This window comes from Dromiciops gliroides, chromosome 4, assembly GCF_019393635.1.
Source record: "Dromiciops gliroides isolate mDroGli1 chromosome 4, mDroGli1.pri, whole genome shotgun sequence".
Taxonomy (NCBI): Eukaryota; Metazoa; Chordata; class Mammalia; order Microbiotheria; family Microbiotheriidae; genus Dromiciops; species Dromiciops gliroides.
This window is the reverse complement of record NC_057864.1, coordinates 332,629,838-332,646,218: the sequence shown is the minus strand read 5'-3', so window position 1 is coordinate 332,646,218 and position 16,381 is coordinate 332,629,838. Positions and strand designations below refer to the sequence as shown.

General features: G+C 37.0%; 1 pseudogene; it reads left to right on the top strand.

Annotated features, from left to right (window-relative positions):
• The first annotated feature begins 644 nt into the window (after positions 1–644).
• Positions 645–10,678, top strand: LOC122755100 (annotated as a pseudogene).
• Positions 10,679–16,381: the final 5,703 nt, after the last annotated feature.

Here is a 16,381-nt window from a genome sequence, read left to right as displayed (position 1 = left end):
AGAGCAAAATGAGCAGAACCAGGAGAAAGAGTGTATATAGTAACAGCAATATTGATTTAAAAAATTACTGTGAGTGACTAAGGCATTTTGACCATTATGAATACACAAATTAAAAATAAAGGACATATGAAGAAAGACACTCTGTATCCATAGAAGGAACTGATAAATAGAAGTATGTATAGAATAATTTTATAGACACACACATATATATATTCATAAAAATATACATGTATGTATACATAACTTATACATATGTTTGTATATGTATAAGTGTGTGTTTTCCTATTTGTGTCTAATGGTAGCCATAGCTAGGGCAGGGTGGGAGGGGGTAGGTAAAAAGAAGAAAAATAAATTTATATAATAAATTTGTATTCTATTTAAAAAAATAGAAATTTGTACATTATAGATTTACAGTTTCATGTGCAATTATCTTTTTATTACACTATGTTATGGAGATGCTTGTTTTATTCCATGAAATAAGAAATATTATTTTCTAAAAAATAAAATTAAATTAGGGAGCATTCTGGAGGTCAAAAGACAATAGCTAGCAGAATTTTGATTCCTTGCTAGATATGGACTTAGGGAACCTCAAGGGAGGACAGGTCATTTCATGATGGAGGTAGAGAAAGAAAATTGAAGTGGCAATGGTCAGTAATGAATATTCCAGCTCCCCAACTTTGGCCATTGAATCAAGGGGAATGAAGGAAAGTACAGCCAGTGTTGGAAATGTTGTAAATGGAGACTGTATTATCAGAAGAAAGTCAGTTCTCTAAGAATCAAATGGTGAAAGGAATAGGAAAAGAAAATATTTAAGGTGACAAAAGTTTTACTCATAGAGCACATATTTTACAGAGCACATTGGAAGGCATGGTCGTTGTAAAATGTGTAATAATAGAGTTGGATTGAAAGGAATTTAAATAAAGTAAAGGGCAGTGAGATATGGAGAACAGAATTTCTATAATTACAATTATGGTTCAGGATCACTGGAATGTGGTGGATGTGACTGGATTCTAGTTTGTTGGTCATTGCCAAATGAGTTCAAGGGGGTTAAATCTTCATGTTTTTGGCCTTAGGGTGGTCCTTTCAGGATTTAGATCAATTGAGAAGACAAGGTGTGGAAGGTTGAAGGAATAGCTTTTCTTTTCTATTCGTATAGTAAGCTAGATGGGAGATAAGTGGAGCGAAAATTGAAGGAATGGAATATTTCTTACCCCTGAAGGGAGGACCCTGGTAGGCCTTTCAATTAACAGAGGCCACCCCAAGGGTCTACATGCAGTGGAATGACATTTTCTGCTGCACTGCTGTTAGGAAGAGGTCTGATCAGGATACTGACCCTATGGTATGTTTTCTCTTTAACCCCTTGTTGATAAGAAGAAGTCATCCCAAGAGATTGTCACACAATTGTCTTCTTGTCAGTAGTGGAAGAGCTTGTTGTCATAATTCTTCTTAAAGTAAAATATAAGTTTAAGAATTGAGCAGAAGTGTTTACCAGAAACACAATAATGACATGATGAACGGACCTTTGCCCCAAGGAATTGATGAACAGAAGTCAAAGGTCATGTTTTCATTATTGTGGGAATTTCATTCATTCATACAAATTTCTAACCCTAAATGGCTTGGTAGGTTTTAGTAGTTTACATAATAGTGAAGAAATATTGTCACATTACTGCTGATCTGGAAAAATCTCAATGTTTGCTAAGCTAATCTTCAGCCACCAGAAAACAACCTCCAAAACTGACCATACTTGTAGCATTAATGGAAAAAATGGGGAGGGAGGATTTAAATAATGACCTTCAATAAGTAAAGTCAAAAAGCATTAATTAAGCACCTACTATATGCCAGGACCTCTTCTGAATTCTGGCAAATTTAGTAAATAACATTTCTCTCTTAACATAAATTATTTTTACTTTAATTTTTCGATAGCTTGATACATTAAAAAATTAAAGATGAAAAAACTGTTTTTAATTTTTTAATAGCCCTCATGGGTTATTTTCAAAACATTAATTACTACATAGAGTTGAATAAGAAAAGTTTTGCACTGTCCAGGCTTCTATTATCAATGGACCTCCCAAAATGTGGGAGATGATTGCAAGACATACAGCTCTCATGTTCTCAACTTTGATTATCCTTGAAATGTTATACTTTCTGGCTTCTCATGAAGAATCACAAATGCAAATGTTACAAAGTAGATAAAAGGAATCAGTAAATTGAGAAGATCAAAAGGATGGCATAGAAAATTGATTGTCAAGGCAAAGAAAAGTTTCAATGAGTTGTTATAACTAACTGTCCTCAGAATATTAGGCCAATGCATATTTCTGTACAAAGGGAACATAGCAGGCTTCCACACTATAATACTTCATTTCTCAAAATTTCAATGGTACATGATTTCATAGAAATAGATGAAGCACTTTACTCTGTAGGAGGAGGTCTTCTAAGGCAAATGTAACTGAAATCTAAATGACAACACAGAATATTTTTACACTACTATATTTTGAGCAACCCAATTCTTTATAGACTCCAAACATGGTCCTATAAGCAAAACAGCCTGAACAGATGCTGCTATTTGTGAAATAAATATTAAAATTATATGGTAATCAGAAAGGTAAGAGTTTTGAGTCATCTTCAGACCTAGTTTTTTGAGAGTCACTTTCATCATAATTGAGGATCAAAATTTTGCTTTGATTCTGAATTAGAATATCTGTTGGGTTTTTTAAAAAATAATGCTTCCTTTTGACTCTACCACTATATATAACTAATAATGAAGATGCTGCTAACCTCTGAGAAAATTTTCAATCTGCTTCATTTGCAGAGTGATATTTACATTGGTAATAACATTTACAGTGACCTAATTTATAGTGTTCAAGAATAAATGCTAAACAAAAACAAAAAACAAAAAACAAGGGGCAGCTAGGTGGAGTAGTGCATAAAGCACTGGCCCTGGATTCAGGAGGACCTGAGTTCAAATCCGGCCTCAGACACTTGACACTTACTAGCTGTGTGACCATGGGCAAGTCACAAACTCCATTGCCCCACAAAAACAAAAAAAACAAAAAACCAAAAACCAAAGAATAAATGCTGAAATTCTGCATGAAAGCATACATTTTGAAATATATTCAGATATGTTTCATAACATAAAACATTGTTAAAGGAAACTTATACCTTAAATGGGTGACAGTAGTATTATGCTTAAGTCCACACAGAGACACACTGTTGTTTGCTATGATTTTGCAGTCCTTCGTAAAGCAAAGCAATTTATTAATACACATTATCATGGGTTTTGATGTAATTTGAATATTTTTTTCTGTAACCTTTGCCACACCTAAATCTGACATTTGTATAGTATATTATTCAAAAAATTGAATAAAATCCCCAAATTTATTATCAAATCATCCTTCTCACAGGAAGTAGGACAAAACAGAATAAAGTAACTAAGATGCAATAAAACTTGAATTTAATTCATACTTTTAATTTCACTTAATACTTATGTGGTTTGGGTTTAGAACACAATATTGCAAGAAAGTTAAGTAGATGGCTTCTAGTAGTTACATATTCCTTTATCTTTATGGCCATGAAACATATACATAAACAGAGAGAACTCATACAGGCAAATCATAGCAAGAATTTCGACTCATCCAAATTCAGTATTAGTGCCATATTTTTTTTTATTTGTTTTGTTTTGTTTTATCTGAAATATAACAGGGAGTGACTGGAGTCTTTTGAACAGGGAGATAAAATGGTCAAGCCTATGTTTTAGAAAGAGCACTTTGACAGCTGAGTGGAGAATATAATGGAGTAGGTTGTTGCTGTTGTTTGTCCTTCATTCTTGCAGAGGATAAATGACATAATACGAGTGATCTCTTAATTTGTGTGTGTATTGTATTCAAGTAAAACAGAGCTGCACAAAGTCATCAGCTTCACTGTCTCCTCCAGAGTCATCAAAAGACAAAGATCAAGATGACTGGTAATGGCCCAGGATGCAGTGGGTGACCTTTACATTTCTAAATTAAGGTTTTTCCCAAAGTCTCAGTTTTTTTTTAAACTTTTTATTTTATTATTTTCTAGTTACATGCAAAGACAATTTTCAACATTTGCTTTCATAGGATTTTGAGTTCTAAATTTTTCTCCCTCTCTCTCTTCCCTCCCACCTCCCCAAGACAGAAAGCAATCTGATTTGGGTTTTATATATATATATATATATATATATATGATCACGTTAAACATATTTTCACATTAGTCATGCTGTGAAAGAAGAATCAGAACACAAGGGAAAACCGTCAAAAAAGAAGAAAAAATCAACCAAAAAATACAAACAGTATGGTACAATCTGCATTCAGAATTCATAGTTCTTTTTCCTTGATGTGGAGAGCATTTTCTATCATGAGTTCTTTGGAACTGTCTTGGATCATTGCACTACTGAGAAGAGCCAAGTCTCTCAGAGTTGATCATCATACAATGTTGCTGTTACTGTGTAAAATGTTCTCCAATTTCCCTCAGCATCAGTCCACTTAAGTCTTTCAAGGTTTCTCTGAAACCTGCCTGATCATCATTTCCCATAGCACAATAGTATTCCATCACATTCACATAGCACAACTTGTTCAACCATTCCCCAATTGATTGGCATGCCCTCGATTTCTAATTCCTTGCCACCACAAAGAGCTGCCAAAAATGTTTTTAGTGCCATGTTTTGTGTAATGTAAGGCCTGTGCAGATAATTGAGGAAAATTTTTGAAGACCTAGAAGGAGAGGTATGTAGAGGCTTGACAAATAAAAATGGAGAATAGTTCTAGGAAGAGGAAATATCATGAAAGCACTGAATTCTGCTGAAAGAAGTAGATACAAACAATCCTATTTTCAATTTACCAAATGGGAGAATTAGAACCATTATGCCCTATTTGATTTCAACAATCCTCATTTTTCTTTTTAAAAAAAATATTTTTGGGGCAACCAGGTGACGCAGTGGATAAAGCACCTGGCCCTGGATTCAGGAGGATCTGAGTTCAAATCTGTCCTCAGACACCTGACACTTACTAGCTGTGTGACCCAGGGCATGTCACTTAACCCTCATTGCCCTGAAAGAAAAAAAATGAAAAAAAATTATTTTCTTTTTTTTTTTTGACAGCTAGTAAGTGTCAGGTGTCCAACAACGGATTTGAACTTAGGTCCTCCTGAATTCAGGGCCGGCGCTTTATCCACTGTGCCACCTAGCTGCCCCCCAAAAATTATTTTTTGAGGAAGATGTGTTGCTATATTATCTAGAGCTAATAACTCACTGGATAGAAAAAATATTAAAAAATAGATATTACACATATATACATACATACATCTACATACATATATGCATGTCATACACATATATACATAACTACATATATATATGCACATAAATACATATACTAGATTGTTATATGATGTGTGTATGTGTATGTGTGTATCTATATAAGTACACATACAAATTGCTGGCACCTTGAAACTAAACTATGCATAGCTGAATCTGTCTTAATTCTTTGGGTCTAAGAATAAAGTCAATATGGTTTTGCCAAAAATTCTTGATATAGAATTTCAGAAATGAAAGAGAACTCAATGGCTAAATGGTCCCACCCATACATCAGAAGGAAAATTTCCTGTGCAATCTGGCCTCATGTCATAACTTGAAGGACAGAATTTCAGGCTCTGATATATTGGCAGTGTTTGAAATTAAAATGAATCTAGTACAAATACCACCTCTGAGAATTACTTGCTGTCAGCATTTACCAGGAAGTAATTTAATTAAACCAGTTACATCTATATACAACTCTTGGAATGGGAAACTGGTGAGATCACACCATGTAGTATTTTGTCAACGAGTCCCTCCCTCCCTCCTTCCTTCCTTCCTTCCTTCTTTCCTTCCTTCCTTCCTTCCTTCTTTCCTTCTTCCTCCTTTTCTTCTTTTCTTCTTTCTTCTCCCCTTTACTTTCTCCCTCCCTCTCTTCCTTTGTCACTTTTTTCCTTTCTTCCCTCAATTTTTTATTATTTTCTTTTTTCTTTTTTTTTGCATTCCTTACCTTTCCTTTTCCCTCGGTCTTTCTCTCCTCCTTGCTTTCTCTATCATCCTTATTTTCCTTCTTTTATTTATTTTCCTTTCTGTATCTTCTTTTTTTTCTATTTCTCCTTTACCTAATTTTTCTTCATTGCTTTTCTTATGTACTTTTTTTATCCTGGAAGATCCCTCCAACCTTGTAGCCCCTCTTTCTGTTTCGTCATTTCTTCTTGGAGCCTCCACTTTTAAGGAAAATACTCCCATAAGACATGTTCACTACTTCAATCCTCTCTGGAATCTATTTCCATATTCTTCACCATCATGGCTATGTGGATTTTTCCACCCCACCACCTATCTTTTGTGTGTCATCTTCCTCCATTACATTGTTAGCTCCTTGAGGGCAAGACCTCTCTTTCTCTTTTTGTTTGCATTCTTGGAATGTAGCAGAGAGCCTAGGATATAATGTCATAATAAATGTTTATTGACTTGACATTCTTTCTTTAAAGGAATGGGGTAACATTTTGAAATTACTTATTAAAAAAATAGAAATTTGCTTTTCCTGGAGAGGCTGCTGCTGAATAGAAATATTATAATTTTTCTAATAGGATATTTAAGGGTCTGAGAGCTATTTTATTTATGTCATTAACATTATCCAAAAGAGCATGTTTTTAAAATTGACAGCTGAATGTTTATTTCCCTCTTATGTGAAATAACTCTCAAATGTGTCACCCAGTTTAAATTTTAAAATGCAACCTAAACAGCTGTTAAATATCCATTAAAGACTTATGAAATGTTAATAAGATATGCACCATTAAGTTCTATTGGCAAGTGTTTTATTGGTGACTGACATGAATTAGCTTTCTTATGGAAATCAAATTACATTTTTAAACTGGCACAACACCTACAATCTCCAGTGTGTAATTAGTATGATATTAGATTTTAGCTAATGCACTGTGAGACAACTATAGAAGTCTCCTACTGCAGGGATTTTTAAATGAGAAATATATGCCATATAACATCAAAGATCATTAAACAAGAAATAAAATAATAAATCATTCTTGACTTGTTCTATTACAAATGGCAAGTTTAAGTTCCAAATATTGATCTACTATTTTGTAAATGTGCTAACCTCTAAAAATATTAGACAGAAAAGTGCAATATAGTAGTTTCCAAATGTTTATGAATGTCTGGAGCCAAAGATTCATGCAAGATTCTTCTGTTCCAATGAATCTGGGAACATTTCCAGAGATTTCAGGCCTGTCAAAAAATTAGTTACCTATCAAAGTATCCATTGCTGTAAGATTTATATTTAAAACAAATATATTTTTTGTTAGCACCATTTGGATGTAACCTAGGGGGTTGTTTACCTAAACATTTTTCTTCACTGCTTTAAATAATATGTGAGGATGGTGTTTTTTCTACATTTCACTCCCTCAATTTTTTCATTGTTTAAAATCACATGACATTCATTTTATTTTATAGAACCTTAGTGTCATAAGAGACCTTAAGTGTCGATTAGTCTAGCTTGTATCTGAGTGCCCATCTTCTTTATAAAATTCCTGTCAACTGGTCATCAAAAGAGATAAATATAACTTTTTAACTGAGATTATTGCAGTATAAACTTCAGAAAGACAGTGACACCTAAATTTGATATTAAAGGAAAAGATACATTTTAATAGACACAAATGAAGTTAGGAAATAGCTGAACTTTTCTATTCATGAAAGCATGTGGAATGTCAAAATTTAATTGAGAAGCTTCAGCCTCCCCTCTCTGTATCCTTTCTCCCTTTCCCCTAAACGTTTAGGTGTTCGATACCCTCCTGTTTTCTTCACAACTATTTTGTCTGCAAAACTTTGTCTCTGGAATGAATTATCAGTAATTATGCCTAAGTGTTCATGGGATCTCCAAAGTGTATTTGCTTTTTTAAAATTTTTCATCAATAACTCTGAAATGAAAGACATTGTTTCTGGCTACATGGATTTTGAACAGGTCAACAGATAGATATAGGACATACTTTTGAGGGGGGCGGAGTAACGAAGAGGTTGTGGGAGAAGGTAGAAGGTAAACTCTCATCATGCTAAAAATAACTTTTACAAAGTCAGTGGCCTACTTGACCAATATGTAATATTGGACTTAGCTAGATTTCCTAGGCATCATTTGGATTCTGCTTGGGGAATGGATGGACAAACAGATTTTTTTAGGTTTCATCTAACACTTAGAACTTTAGCTGAACAGAGGAAATACCTCCCTGGATATTAGTACTCTTTCTCTAATCATATTATCTATTACTTACTTATCTGTGTAAATATTGTATTGTACTTATTACTTACTTATCTGTGTAAATATTGTATTGTATTTATAGAAGGCAAACTTCTTGATGACAAAAGTATTTTTCATTTTATCATTGCATCTCTTATGTCTAGCACAGAGTCTTGTCAAAAACACTAAAACTGTACTTACTAAGTAAATGTGTATTTGTTGAATCTTTTTTAAAGTGCTTCATTAATAACATTTCCTTTTCTTCCAGTTTGAGATTATATGCATCCAAATTAGGATATGACATAGGTGTTCTTAATTCAAGGTCAGCCCTTTATGAATTATAGGGCAGTACCTGGCCTTTTCAATTAATTCCTGGGCTAGTAGTAGACAAGAAATCCTTTCTTGTTCATAAAAAGTACAAATGTTATTACTTTACTAGTTATTGCTTGAGTCCTCATGGATAATTCTATATCTGAGAAATATTATATCATCAATATGAATATTGAAATGCATAATCTAAATTAGTATCTTAGTATAAGATGCCTGCTGTGCTTAACGGATCTTCTCTATATCACAAAATTCCATGGAGTTTCAATTAGCATAGTAAAGAGAATAAGGGAAAGGTGTAATGAAATGGGTTGTAATAGCTTTCCACAGACATGCCAGATAGAAGGATAATGATTATATTTTCTATACTCATCTTGCTTTTAAATTACATTTCTGTCTCAATAAATATTGAATAATAGGTCCCCAACCTGCCGTTCCAATCTAATTTCTATCTGAGAGATGAAGAGCTTGTGTATTTTTTGTTAATGGATGGAATTTGTAAATTCTGCTATGCTAAAATTTTAGCAGAGGCACTTCAGATCACAGAGAGATGACTATGAATTCCAGAATAATTGAGTCAAGTCTTAATTCTGATACATACTATCTTTGTGAATATGACCAGGTCATTTGAACTCTAACTGCCCTAGATATCTAAGGTTTTAAGCTTAAAATCAATTGTTGGGCTCTTTCCTGGGAGGGGTTTGCCAAGTCCAATCTGTTAGCAGGAAGCTCAGCAGCAGCAGCAGCAGCAGTAGCAGCCTCTGTGCATCCAGGAATGCAGCTAGCCCTGGACCCTAGAGCTCCAGCCACTGTCGCTGCCTGTCTTCACTGCCCGCCGCGAAATTTCATCAACTCGCCCACCACCATATCCTAGATGATTAGCATTCCAGTGATGCTGAGTTGGAGTTTGCCATCCAACCCAACACCACCGGCAAGCAACTGTTCAACTAGGTCATGAAGACCATTGGCCTGAGAGAAGGGTTCTGAGCTGTGGCTGGGAGTGGATGCCCTGGGGCTGAATATCTATGAGCAGAATTATAGGCTGACTCACAAGATTGGCTTCCCCTGGAGTGAAGTCAGGAATATTTCCTTCAATGATAAGAAATTTGTCATCAAGGCAATTGACAAGAAGGCTCCAGACTTTGTCTTCTATATCTGCCATCCACATCAACAAGCACATCCTTACACTGTTCATGGGGAACCATAAGCTGTGAATGCAGTGCAGCCAGTCATATACCAATGAGGTGCAGCAGATGAAGACCCAGGCCTGGGAGGAGAAACACCAGAAGCAGAGGGCTCTCCTGGAGAATAAAAAGGAGCAAGAGTTAGTTAAGAAGGAGAAGGAATAGACTGAGAGGGAGAAGGAGGAGCTGATGGAGAAACTGAGGCAGATTGAGGAACAGACCAAGAAAGCTCAGCTAAAATTGGAAAAGCAAATCAGAAAGCTATAGAACTGGAAGAGGAGTGGAAGTGAGCCTAGGATGAGGTAGAAAAGCTGGCAAGGAGTGTCAGGAGGCTGAGGACAAAGAGGCCCTGCTATGGGCCTCTCAGGACCAAATGAGATGCAGGAGAAGCTGGCCTCCAAGATGGCAGAGCTGACAGCCAGAGATGGCCTAGCAGAAGAAGGAGAGTGAGGCAGTGGAGTGGCAGCAGAAGGTGCAAATGGTCCAAGAGGATCTTTAGAAGACCTAAGCTGAGTTGAAGAATACCATGCACACCCCCTATGAAAATAAGCAGGATGATGAGCAGGATGAGAACATGGCCAAAGCCAGTGCCAAGCTGCGGGCTGAGGCTTCCAACAAGGACCACAGTGAGAAAAAGAATACTCCTGAGACAGAGAAGAATGAGTGGGGCAGAAATACCTGAAGGCCCTTCCTTACCTCAGAGCTGGCCAGTGCTCGAGATGAGACCAAGAAGACAGCCAACAATATGATTCACACAGAGAACATGCATCTGGGGGTTGTGACAAGTACAAGACCCTATTTCAGATCCCCCGGGCAACCACCAAGCAGCAAATTGATGAATCTGAGTCCTTGAATCCTCTGCTCCCCATCCCCCATCCCAGCTATCTCTGACATTTTCCACCCCTGATTTCAAACTTTCTCAATCAACTAACCAGCCAGCCAACCACCATCTAGCCAACCAACTGGGCCTTCCAGGGACCCTAGAGCACCCTCCTCCCTCCATAAGAAAGGAGGAGGGAAAACAATTAGAACCCCTTCCTTCCCTCTTCTTTGCCCTCAGTTGCCAGCTAAGGCCAGACCCTGATTGCCTTCTGCAGAATATCTGTTCCTACCCTTGATCCCCATGGTTCACTGCTGGACTTGTCCCTTTCCCCCTTCCTCCCAGACACAGGGCACAGTGTCTAAGCACATGTGGGTCTTCTCCAAGTTACTATGGCTCTGTGCTGGGCAGGAGGAGGAGGCTTAGCAGAAGAGAAAGGGAACTCACACCAAATACCAGAGGGAGGGAGACATCCCCCAGGCCTGCTCCACCAGGAGAGGACAAAGTAGCCTGGACAGGGGTAGAAAGGGAACCTTCCTGATTCCCCTTCCTAAACTCCATCCCAGTTAGTTGGGTTTGGTGAAAGAAAGAGAGAGAGAATGGGGGGAGGGGGACAGGGAGGGAAGGAAAAAGTTCCAAACAAGACACCAAAAACCATTTGACGTCTTGGCTGCCTAGCACCCCCAAGCAAAACAGTCCCTTATGGGAGCTGATTGGGTGCCTTATGGAGGCTGTTGGGGAAGCCTTCTGATTGACCACATGTGCCTTGGGTGCTGTCTCTTCTCCCCTACATGGGCCAGCCCCTTCCCCTCCCTCCTTCCCTAGCAAGGCTGAACAGAATCTTGGGGGATCTGGGGGAGTGTTTCCTCAGCCCATAGTTTCCCTATCCTGGGGAAGGGGCTATCCATGCAGCTCTCTCCTGGGTCCATGGCATCCACCCTACCCTAATGGCCTGAGAAAACAGGGGATCCCACCAACCTTGTCACTCCTTCTCCCTATGGGGAGATGGAAAAAGGTGTACATGGGACCAGAGATGCTCTGGTCCCCTGAGGCACACTTCTAGGGTGTGTTGTGGAGGTGATGAGACCATGCCTGCCACCTACAGGATCCCTGCAAACAGCCCCTCCCCCCCACTGTGTGTGTGTGTGTGTGTGTGTGTGTGTGTGTGTGTGTGTGTGTGTGCGCGCGCGCGCGCCGCGCGCGCGCGCGCTCTCGCGAGCTCGCTAGAGGTGAGGCTATCTATCTCTGGGTAACTTTTATTTTGGTTACCCCTCCATGGAGCTTCTTCTCCCTGTCTGGTCCTCTTAACAAACCATGGCAATCCATGTCCTGCATGCTGCTAAATCATCATTGCCAGGTTGGCAGGGGCGGGGCACCAGAACCCTCTCAACAGAATGCCTGAGTAATGTAACCTTCCCCCCATCTATTAAAACTGGAATTCCCTCCTGCATAAATACAATCTCATTCTCCTCTTGGAACAGTGCCCTTTTGGGCCTCTCACCCCTCTCACCCCTCCCACCCCTTGAAAGTGTATACTCTATTATAAAGAAGATATTTGGCAGGAAATTAATGTAAAACACTTTATGTATCAGTGATGACATCATAATAATAGGTCACACTATATTTTATTCTTATTCTTATTAGTTCTGCACCGTTTTTTTCCTGTTTCTGTATGGTCTCTCTGAGTTGACTAGACCTGACTTCTCCTGCTCTCCTTCCACAGTGGCCAGTGGGGCAGGGATGGAGTAGGGGGATCCACAGATGCCCTCTTCCTTCCTTCCAAAACATCCTGTTTTGCTGTAAAGTGTATCAGCCCTCAGGCTGTCCCTGGCCTCTAGAGGTTAATTTGATATGGTGTGTATCCCTGAAGGGAAGAGCTAGCAATAGTAATCTACCCCATGGTGGGAGGTGGTGTTGGGGGGGGGGGCTAGATTTTGTATGTGTATCTTAATGTGTATTTTTTTAGTTGCTGTTTTTCTTAGTCTGGAGGGCTTTATTCTATGGATACATCATTTTCAGTTTCAGTGCCAATAAAGGTGAAACTACCGCCCAAAATATAAAATAAAATAAATTATTGATTTTCGTCTATCTACATAAATGATTTATTAGAATAGAAAAAAACGTCATGTCCAGACCAACACTTACCTTTCTTAAGCCCAATCACCCCAAAAAATTTGCTACACTGTAAGAAGTAATCAATATGAAAATTGCACAGATGCATGAGAAGACTTAAATTTACAGGATTAAAGTGAATTAGGCAGAGTCAGCAAGAAAAAACACAATGCAAACACAAAAGAAAATAAAACAAAACAAAAAAATGGAAACTGAATGCTTTGTAATTATAATGACTGAACTAATTCCTGAAAAAGAGATGAGGAAATTGTACCTGCTTCAATTCTTTGCAGAGTTGGAAGATTATGAGTGTGGAAAACTGCATATAGTATTAGACTTACATGATGTGTTGGTTCCTTTTTCAGATGTACTTTTTTATTGTTCTTTTAAAAAAGGTATAGGCTCTCTGGGTGAGGTAGAAAAGAGGATATGTTGAGAAAAGATGGGTGAATTAAATACAAAAGACAAAATATAAATAAAATAATTTACATGACTAAAATTTACCTGTTGCTTATTGCCATAGACAGTGTATGAATTTCACTTGCACATGAATTTTACCCACTTAAAAAGCATTATTTAAGTAGCACTTTGTGATAAAAACAATATCCTAACCCTAATCTAAATGTATGTTAGACACCATTTCTGATAAAAAAAACAAACAAAAAGATTGAGACTATACCCATTTCAGAGCTAAAGAAACAGTTCCAGACAGGTTAAGCAGTTACTGAAAGAAATACACATAGAAGGGACTGATCTAGAATTCAAATCCAAAGCCCCTTACTTTAGAGACAAACACCCTGTAACATAGATGCCTTTGCTAGGGGCAAGGGGGAATGCAATTCATTAGCTATTCTTGGCATCATTGAGAAATGTCTAAACATACCTAACTAAGAGCTGTATTTCAATAAATAATTCATGTCACTGGTTACAGAAACAATATGGTGGGCACCTTTGACAATTCTATAAAGCACCATTTTGTTATCATGTGATTATAGATTTAAAGCTAGAAGGGACCTTAGATTGCCATTGACTCATACCCATATTTTACAAATAAGAAAACTGAGATGCAGAGACAATGCTTAAAGGAAGAATAAAATCTGCTTTTAAAGTAAACAATGAGGTGGATTGGCAAATGAGTCAGAACTCAAGAAATAACTGTTCTTTGTTTGTTTTGGAAAATCCCAGAAGTAAATTAAAGTAGAAACAAAATATTTGTTTTGGCAGCAATCCAAATATGAGGGAGTCTGTTGATAATATGGCTATTATCATAAACCATATCAAGATTCTTATAGTAAATTCAATTAGAAAAGTTCAATGGACAATTTTATTGCTTCCAATAAATCTTATATCTTTTTTAAACTTTAGAAATTAATTATCCTGTGTGGGCAGCTAGAGGTGATGGTGGAAGAATTCATCCCAGCAGCCATAAATATACTATATTTATCTACTGTTCTTTGTAATTTGAAAATGCACTGCTTCCCAACATTCAATTTTCTGTTCATGATATCTCTATTTTCCTAGACATCCTGATTAAGATGGATTCTCAAATTCTTGTCTCTTTCTCCACTTTAATTGGTCCCTTACCATCTTTAAAAATTCCTGCTCAATACGGAGAGTCTTCTCTTCTCCCTATGTTCACAAAATACGGTAGCAACTAAAGTGACTAGAATTCTGACACTGATTATTATTATTTTTGAAATTTGGAAAAATTATCTAACTTCCCCTTGCCTCAGTTTCCCCATTATCAAAATTAGGGGGGAGTTTTTGTAACTTTAGGCCAAGAGCAAGATCAAAAATAAGGAAGGTAATCTAGTCTCCTCTTCCCTTTCCAATGTCAAGGTCATAGAGGGAAAGGACCAGATGTGAAGCTCCTGTTATCTTCTCTCAGGAGCAAGGCAAGGCAGAGTTTGGCAGAGTTTGATTCTAGCTCTTTCTCCTTGCTTGCCTTCTACTTTTCTTCTTTTGATAATATTATTTTTAGTGATAAAATTGTTATTTTAAGGACTGCTTTAGATATATCCCACAAATTTTGCTGTGCTGAGATATATTTTTAAAATTTAACATAATTATTTATTGTACCCACAATTTGTACTTTGAGCTATTAATTGTTTAGGAGAGCGTTATATCCTTGGTCATGTTTCCTCTAAACTTGGCAATAGCCTATAATTTGCACTGGGTAATATTTCTATAGATTTATGTCATAAAATGATGGGTTTGGGGTAGATAAATCCTGAAAAGTAGACACTGTGGTTTCTTCTTATGTTTTTTAGTTTACAAAGGAATATTTTCCCCCAAGGAGAAACTGAAAGACAGTGTTATGTCTTGGTCAACTAGAATTACTGCTAATTTATACCATTATAGTCCCTACTTCAATTAGGGGCCATTTACTTCCTGACCTTTTTGCATGGTTTAGACCAATTCTTTGACACTGACCTTCATTATAAGGCCCTTACAGAAAAGTACTGAAGCAGGGATGGCAAATGCCTCACATAAAGTGATATGCATTCTCACTGTTTCTCTACTCCACTTTTATAGACTCCTTACTCTCTGTGAATTTACCTTAAACTTTAGACAATTATTTTTCCATTTCATTAACTTGTCTATGCACTTCCTGGCTTCATGGTTTGGTTCTGTCTATTGCTCTGCTGACTCTCAGTCAACTCTGGCATGTGCTACTGGTGCTTACCCTTGTGATTGCTCATCTGTTTCCTTTTTTGGCACCTGAAATACCTAAGTTTTTACAGTCCTGAAACATGAGTTAGCAAGGGAATGCTCCCTATTAAGCCAGGATGGTGGGTTAATTTGAAGGAAACTTAGAAAAATGTGGGCTAAGAAATCACCTTGTACTTTTTATATTCTGATCCAAGCCATACTTCACTTTTACTGGGGATAAACATTTCTTTATCCAAAACTCTGGATTTCTCTCCTTTGTAACAAATACCAACTAGAAACTTGAAGTCAGGGTGCAAGAAGTAATTTTTTTAAATGAAAATTTTAAACAACCATTATTTTAAATATTTTCACCTCTGTACCAGTTATTATCTGTGAATAGAATTACTTTCAAAGTGTACCTTAAGAACCAACATTTTCCATGATTGAAAAAGAATTATCATTCTTTAGTTGGTCAATCATGTCTGACTCTTCATGACCCCATGGAACATACTATACATGAAGTTTTCTTGACAAAAATAGTAGATTGGTTTGCCAATTTCTTGCCAGTGGATAGAGGCAAAGAGATGTCAAATGAACTGCCCAGGGTCACACAATACTAAGTTTCTAACCCTAGATATGAACTGACTCCAGGACAAATGCTCTATCTACTAAGCTGCCTCAGAAATAGAATACCTAGATTGGTCTTAGAATTTTACCATGATTTAAATTAGGCACTTTAACCCAAATGACCTCCTTATTTGCCCTTTATTAAAATTGTCCCTTCCACCCCAACACAAATTGTTGTATCATGATTCTATATTGCTCTTTAAATGAAATGGAGTGAAAAAGCAGAAACAGTGATGGTACTGGTCTATTTTTTCTTGCTATTTTAATATTTTAACAAGAGACTTTAGCAGTCTCCAGCAAGAGTTCTGAAATATGTGGGGAAATAGTTGAGAGCAGAAAAAGAAGAAGGAATAGAACTACAGAGAAAGAAGTGAACTTGGAAA